Here is an 8,161-nt window from a genome sequence, read left to right as displayed (position 1 = left end):
CTCGTATATGCACATAAATCTTTAACTTAGATTTTTTCCCAATCCATAAAAAAAATAAATTAATAAAAATACACTGGCAAATAAAAGTATTAAATATTTAAACATTTTGTTTAAATACTTTAAACCGTTTTACACTTAAACATTTTCAATCAAGAATTTTAACTATTTAAAGACATTATAATTTCTTTATGTAAGTATAAGATCTATTAGATGTGTAATATTATACATTTACAATACTAAATATTCAACACAATAAAATGTAAGCAATTGTTTTTATTTAAAAGTACTTTAGGATTACATTAAAATAATTCTCGATCGTACATTTGATTATTTTAAATATGCATGTGATTGTTTAACTATGAAAAATATAAGTCGTAATATCATATTTTCTTTTCAAAAGTTAATAGTATTTTAAGTTCTATAATTTTCAGAAAACAATTGGTCCTATCCCTCCTCTTTTTCATTCAAATTTAGTTTTTAAATGGAAACACAAATGTTTAACCAACTTACAAACTATGAAATGATCTGTCTAAGGAAATGGCTGATCCAAAACAACTTTGGACTATTCTAAACGGTATTATCATTTTTATAACAAGGCGGGAGTAGTGTGCGGTTCATTAATACTCTGAGATACAAATAAACAGACCCATTATATTAACTACCAAAATACTGGTCCAAAGCTGGTGTCGAACCCTGTAAATCCTGTATGATTGCTTTTGTAATTCATTTGTCGTGAAAGTGAATTAAAACAAATTGTACTTTGATTAATTAAAAAGTGGTTATATGAGTTCATTTGTTATTACGTGCGTCGATAACCTTTAAGAAATTATTCCATTGATAAATATGTACAATGACACAATATTCATTATTAGCGTGTTAAATGTTGAGCCCACAACACGACGCGGCGATAGGTCTCCGAAATCAATCATATTAACGATTTTATGATGATGGCAATGTACCTTGTAACAAAAAAAAGAATAATAAACATACATGATTCAGAGCACGTTCTGTCGGAATATGATCCGACACAATAAAAATAGTGTTTATACAAGAGCAAAAGGGAAAGAGAAAGGAATTTCATGACAAAACATTCAAGTCACTGACTCTCGTAATATATTTCAGTGTTGGCGCAAATATGCCGCACGGTATTCACAATACACATATGTGATTTTTGCACTAATATTCATGAGATGATTAGTAAAATGCACTCAAAGGCATGTTTGTATGACAGAGACGATGATTTTGTCCTTCACTTAAAAATGGGTCGAAACGTTTTCGAGATGACTAAAAGCGATTTTATTCGGTTGAACGTTTTTCTGTAGTTAATTGTAACACTTTTAATATAAATTAGTAACACTACTGCAGCCGCTGTGGCCGACACGTCGTCATTATACACTTTAAAGTACTTGTAAACGCGGTTTCAAATTTCTTATTTTAACGAGGATCAACCGCACAATCGTCCAATCAATTCTATACAATATAAAGCGACATATTTACAAGACTTTCGGTATCACAATTACTAATTGGAATAAATGCCATTAAATATTAACCTACTGCCGTTTGTTGGTGCATAATTGAGATTTACTATGCATCCGTAAATATTGTTTTATCGTGTCTTGGTAAAATAATAATTAGATTTATAAGAGTTATAGAATATTCGCCATATTATAGTTGCTAGGCAAAACGTAATAAAAAAATAGTTATTACAGCATATTGAAATGTACTGAGATGCCTATCACGGTTCCAAGTGATTTTGAACAAAATTACTCCATGAGAAAACTATATATTTGGGGTAACCATTTAAATAGTTACTCCAACTAAATAACGCGATTAATATGGAAATATGATTATATTTACATTATACGAGAACTAAAATTGTATAGTCTGAGAATATTGTAACGTTTAAAGTAAGTGGTATTAGCGACGCATAGTAAAAAATTATTGCCACATAGTGTTTAATAGATGTGCCTCGTTCACTGTAAAATTTAATGAAGTAGCAAACTAATTTTCTTAGATATGTACATCTAAATAAAAATGTTAAAATTGTATAAGGACGGCTAAAAACCTAAGAAATAACATTTTACCTTCTTTTTTGTCAGTTCAACACTGATTATTTTAATCCACGATGATAGAGCCTAGTAATATATCTAAAATTAAATTATATATAATTTATCCAACTACAATCAGGTGTAACTATATCTATTAGTAATTTCAATTAAATTATCATAGTTTCTCCAACAAAGTTTTAATCGACCGAATTATTTAATATAATTAAATTTTTTTTCTATGTATTCTTTTAGTTAGCATTAAATTACATTTTTTATGGATGTAAATTATTTTTATGACACTAGGTAATTTGTAGGCAATTAAAAACAAATATTTAAGGAAGCTGGTGCCAAATATTATTCTTGAAATATTATTATAAAATTACAAGGATTTATAATTAGCGATTATATTTGTAATGTTTGTCATTCAAATGAAACGATCGAAACGCCCGTGAACTTGACAATTATAAAATACAAGAAAAGCATAGATGTTATTTAAACTTTTTCTACACTCAGTCATGGCCATATTTGTGGGTGTTAGAATGATTCGAAAAAATCAAACAATAGATGAACAGCAGCGAAAGAGTAAAATAAAAATACTTTCTCTCCATTGTGCCGACATGAGTTTTATGAGATAATAGTAAAATATCGGTGTCCAACGACCATTTATTAGTTCACTATAATCATCGTGTAAGTATTGTCGTGCGCTCCAAACGTGCTGATCAATGTACAAAGCAAATACACGAGACCGACAATCGCACAAGACAAAGCTCAAATCTTTTTTGTTTTTCTTCACTTCACTTTTCGTCGGTCACAAGGCTGGCAACGGTCCCGAACACTTGACGGTCTCATCCCACGATGATTCTACATGTTTAGCCCAACTAAAAAAATAATTATACATATATTCTGTACACGCTGAATGCAACGTATTGACGACAAAGAAAAGATCTAACAGGATACGGATGGTTCTATGATACGTCCTATGCAAAGCGCACATATTCATAGATAATAAGTAAAAACACCACTCGACCTAAATAATAATTCACAACGCATAAAAAATTTCGCTTGACCAGACTCCGAATTGATTTCATTTTGCGTCCGAAAACGCTTTCTTCGGATGTTACCAATTAGTCAACGTCTTGCTGGATAAAATATGCGGTTGAGACCATTCGTTAAGTACTTCTAGTTGAAAACAATATTTCAAAGGTTTCGAATAAAAATTAAATTAATATGAAGTCATAAAATATTAATTCCCGCAGTCTAACAGAAGTTTACTGAGTATTTTCAATTTCAAACTCAAAATAATTTAATTCTTTTTTACTTATTGTTAAATTTTAAAACAACATCAATTCGTACTTAACTTGTTACGATATTAAATAACACTTGACTACAATATAATATTTATGTAATTATTGAAACATAGCATTGTTTATTGTTTCAATTATAATAACGCATAAATCGATACTTTATAACAAACAACACCTTTAAATTCAGAATAACGTGCGTTAAAGTTCTCGGTGTGGTTATACTTGTCCTAAAAATAGTATACAAAAATTAATTACGTAAATAATACTGGTTGAAGCAATCAATTTTTATAAGAATAAATGTTTAATCTAATATTAGTAACTACAGCGTCAGTTAGTTTTAATATTTAATTCCAACTAAAGGTAAAACACAATCATCAATTTAGTGTTACATTAAATCATGAATACTGAAAAACAAAGTTTTAAAAAAATACTTGAAAATCAAATGCTGAACTATGAAAATTTAAAAAAAAAATAGAACTAATTAGAGGGTGAAATTAGGCTATTCCATTTATTATTTCGGATGTGTTTAGCCTTATTATAGTTTAAAATATTTTTTTGTTAAAAAAAAGTCCTGAAAAATTCTTAAGTTTGACTAAATAGATTTTCTGAGTATTTCTCATAGGTAATATATAAAAAATAAAATTAGTACGATTTAAAAAATATTAAAAATAATAATTTTAATATTAAAATAATTCTGAAATGGTCTCTGGGGCGCTGGCCTCCATTTGTTTCCCTATAATTTTACCCTTTTTTGTTTATAAAAAATAACATCCGAGCACTCATTGATACATTATAAATCAGTGATGGTTAAATTGGAGGAGTAGTTTAGGAGGATAGATCTCCACATTAATCATACCCTTTTTGATATTTTTAAAATGTTTGTGCAATTTTTGAATTATACATTTTAGAATCTTTATATTTCAATTATAAAGTTTTTGAGCATATTTAATATAAAAAAAAAACTACTAAATTATTTAAATTGAAGTTTTGGTTATTATAAAAGTTAAGGTAAATTTAACGGGTATTAATCTAAATTAAATCAAAGATTTGAAATAGACTTAATAAGAATATAGCCCTTTATGTACATACAATAGTCCTCAATAAAATACTGATATATTTATAATGAATAAAAATCTCTGGGTTATGGTATTACAATACTCACGATATCCTTTTTTTTTTAAAATTTTTCGTCCCCTCCCAGAGCAAAGTTATTTGTCAGTTACTGTTATAAATATATTTAGTTCTCTTAAGTCATATTATTTTTAACTTTGTAAAAAAAAACCATTTAGTTTTAGAAAAGAAATTTAAATTACTATATTTATCTGAATATCTTGGATTTTTTGTTCAAATAATTATAATAACTTTATTTTTAGCTACGATATAAGCTCAGAAGAAACCATTTAGCTTAACGATGTATGAAAAGTTAATTATTTTCATTAAATTAATTTTACATAATTCAAGAACCAAATTTGTTAAAAATGTCCATTATTTTCCACACAAAGGTTCAATATATTACAATAGAAGAAAAAGGCAGTTAAGGACAAATTTTTTTTAATGCATTACTGAGGCAAATGTACTGACCTTACTTAATAGTTATTGAAGTGTAAGGATCATATAGTGGTGGTCATTCACTTGACAACGGTGGTGCATTGCGCAATTACTAAACTAGTAAATTTTAATGCGGCAATCGTTAACTTCCGGAAACCGAAATGCTAAGTACGCTTGGGATTCAACAGACTACGATAATCTCATACAAAAACCACTTATGGAAATCTACGGTCGCATTTTGTCTGGATAATGTAAAGGAAAATGGACACTTTTAAAAATGGCAGGCGTTTACATTACATTTAAAAACATGGAATTCCATGAACAACTGGGTTTTTTGTTTATAGAAAACTTAAAATCATCATGTTGTCATAGGCATAATGCATTGGTCATTAACGTTTATATATTATTAGATTCGAATAGTAAAAAATAACTTAAAATAGCTTTTTTTAACATTTAAATTAAAAAACTGAATTTGAGGAGTAGTCTTTTAAAAATCTTGAAAAAAATGTTACATCATTTTTCTGATTGATCTAAATTATTCAAACGTAATAGAATCTTAAAATGAAATTTATCATGAAAATTAAAAATACTTGATAAACATTTAATTGTACAATAGATCACTCTCAACAAAATTTAAGTGTGACACAACTAATTTGAGTGTTCTTTTTAACAAAGAGTAATAATACACTTTCTCGGATTAAAAATCAGCGATTACTTTATATTTTGATACACTTATTAATTTTTTTAGGATAACTAGGCCATGCGATAGCCAAAAAAAACTATTTCCATGAAAATCTGAAATAATTATTTAAAAATAAAGTCAATCATACTTTAATTATTATATATCAAAAAAAAAAGTGTTTAACTCGTACATTAATTTAAATTTAAAAAACCCAGTTGATAGATGATAACTGACAGTGATTAAAATCGCTATGATATAAAACGCTTCGATACTAACCCGTTAAATTTCATAATTTATATAGTTTTAACTTTACAACAATTTCTATGATTTAAAATTTCAATCGAATTTCAAATGCTTACCGGTTTATTTGCTTAATTGAAAATAACGTTATTTTTTTGCTTTGGTGGCCGATTTCCTGTAATACAACAATCATCATCAGGAATTTTTTTTTTTTAATACATTTAACTTCACTTTATTTTGATATGGGTTAGAAATTGTCAGACCTTCCGTAATTTGTTAAAAATTTGCATACTAAATTAAAGCTTATTTCATTTAGTATACTCTAATTAAATGCCATTTGGATCAGTGTTTAAAAAAAAATCCCAGCACAGTGGATATGTTGCATAGTTTAAACATGTATAAATGCATCTATACATTTTTATAACATTATAATAATAATAACGTTGTAGAAACATATTTATAATATTATTTTTAAAAGAATACTATCATGGTGATATTATAATATTAAAATCACTACTATATAGTGTTTAACTCTTAGAAGGAATTTTTGGATCGTTCCAAAAGCTAAATCAATTTCTGTAATTCTATTATTTAAATCTAAAAATTAATTTTTCAAGTAGTAGTATTCAGTCTTTTAATAATTTATAGTATATTTAGGAATAAATTACTAAGAAAAAAAATTTTACAATGCAAAATGTGATTATGCACAATTTTTGTATATCAACTTTAATTCTTTTGGCTGAGTAACCTATAAATAATATTATCATATGTGAGTAATATTTTATCAAGGTTTTATATCTTTATAAAACAAATTGACATTGATCTATGAGTAGAACGATTTGAACAAAGCTCCCCTAAACCTATAAATATGGAGAGAGAGAAAAAAAATATTAATACTGACTGAATAATTTATGGAAATAGTCTATAGCTATAATGAATTTAGTTAAAAAAAAGATGATACTAATACTGATGTATTATGTTAAGTTGCATGTTTCGCCAGTGTCACAATGTTAAAATATTTTTAATATATGATACTAATCCGTCATCAAGTCTCTTTTTTATACAAATTACAATTCTTGATGTTCATTTTTATACTTGACGCATTAGTGTCAAATCGTGAACTTGATTTAAGGCGTATAGTATATAATCACACTATTTAGTCAGCCTGGATTACTTAAAATGTAGACATCATCTTGACAAAACACTGAAAAATATGCACACTATCAGACGGAAAAAATTAAATATGAGATGTTTGAAAAACTTTGGTATGATACCTTAAAATGTACAAGCTTAAAATGTAAAAAAATATTTTCATAAATTTTACTCACCCATCAATGCCGTGCGTGAAGTTGTCATTATTATTCAAGCGAAAATTAAATACACCTCATTTATGCCTTATTTCAAAATATTAAAAAACAAATTTGTTATGCATTCTCACAATGTAACACCGATTGCTCAAAATACTCAAATCGGTAATTATTTCGGGAATTCACCCATCGAAGAAACCCTTAGAGAATAAATGGAAAGACGATATGTCAGTTTTTTATTCACCTAGGTCTAGCTGATTAATAGTGAATAAAATTTATTGAATAACAGTTCACATAAAATTATCAAAAATAATTATCAAAATTCATAAATTGTAAAAATAATAGTAGATTAATGAATGTTATAGTGTTTGAAATATTTAAATAAAGAATAATTTGTTTTTCATTGAATATGAAATAATTGATTAAAAAGTGATTTTATTGCAATGATTGAATATAAAAAAGAGTGAAGTGCATTTTTGACGAAATTGAGATAATTATGTAATTGTACTAAACATTATATTGAATTTATTTATTTTTCAAAAAGTTACAGTAGTTTCAATTAAAAAGTTTAAAAATGTCGAAATTTACCGATTATATGAATAATCATTTTTTGATTTACAACATTTACAGGAAACAAGGGAATTTTTTCAATTTTTGAGTATAATGTCTTCAACTATATACGATTTGTAATCTTTTGACGTGTCGTTGAAACAATCGGTTTATTGAGAGCTAAGCAAGATGGGAGACAGAAACAAAAAAATAAAAACACCATGGTAAAATTAATCTCTTCTCAGCTTGCCATTGAAGCCAAAAAACACTTGTAAAACTTATGCTAAAGCATGGTAAATTATTTAAACAAAAAAAAACTATATATATATATATATATCTGTGGAGAAAAAAAATAAATTAAATCACACCATTTTGTAGCGACATTGTAGTGACATGTTGTCTTATATTTCATTTTTTCAATATATATATATATATTAAGGATAAGACTCTAACTTTCGTAGAAACTATTGAAAAGTTAAAATT

Source organism: Daktulosphaira vitifoliae, unplaced genomic scaffold (genome assembly GCF_025091365.1).
Source record: "Daktulosphaira vitifoliae isolate Bord-2020 unplaced genomic scaffold, ASM2509136v1 Scaffold_5, whole genome shotgun sequence".
NCBI lineage: Eukaryota > Metazoa > Arthropoda > Insecta > Hemiptera > Phylloxeridae > Daktulosphaira > Daktulosphaira vitifoliae.
The sequence above is the reverse complement of the archived record's forward strand: the minus strand, read 5'-3'. Positions refer to the sequence as shown.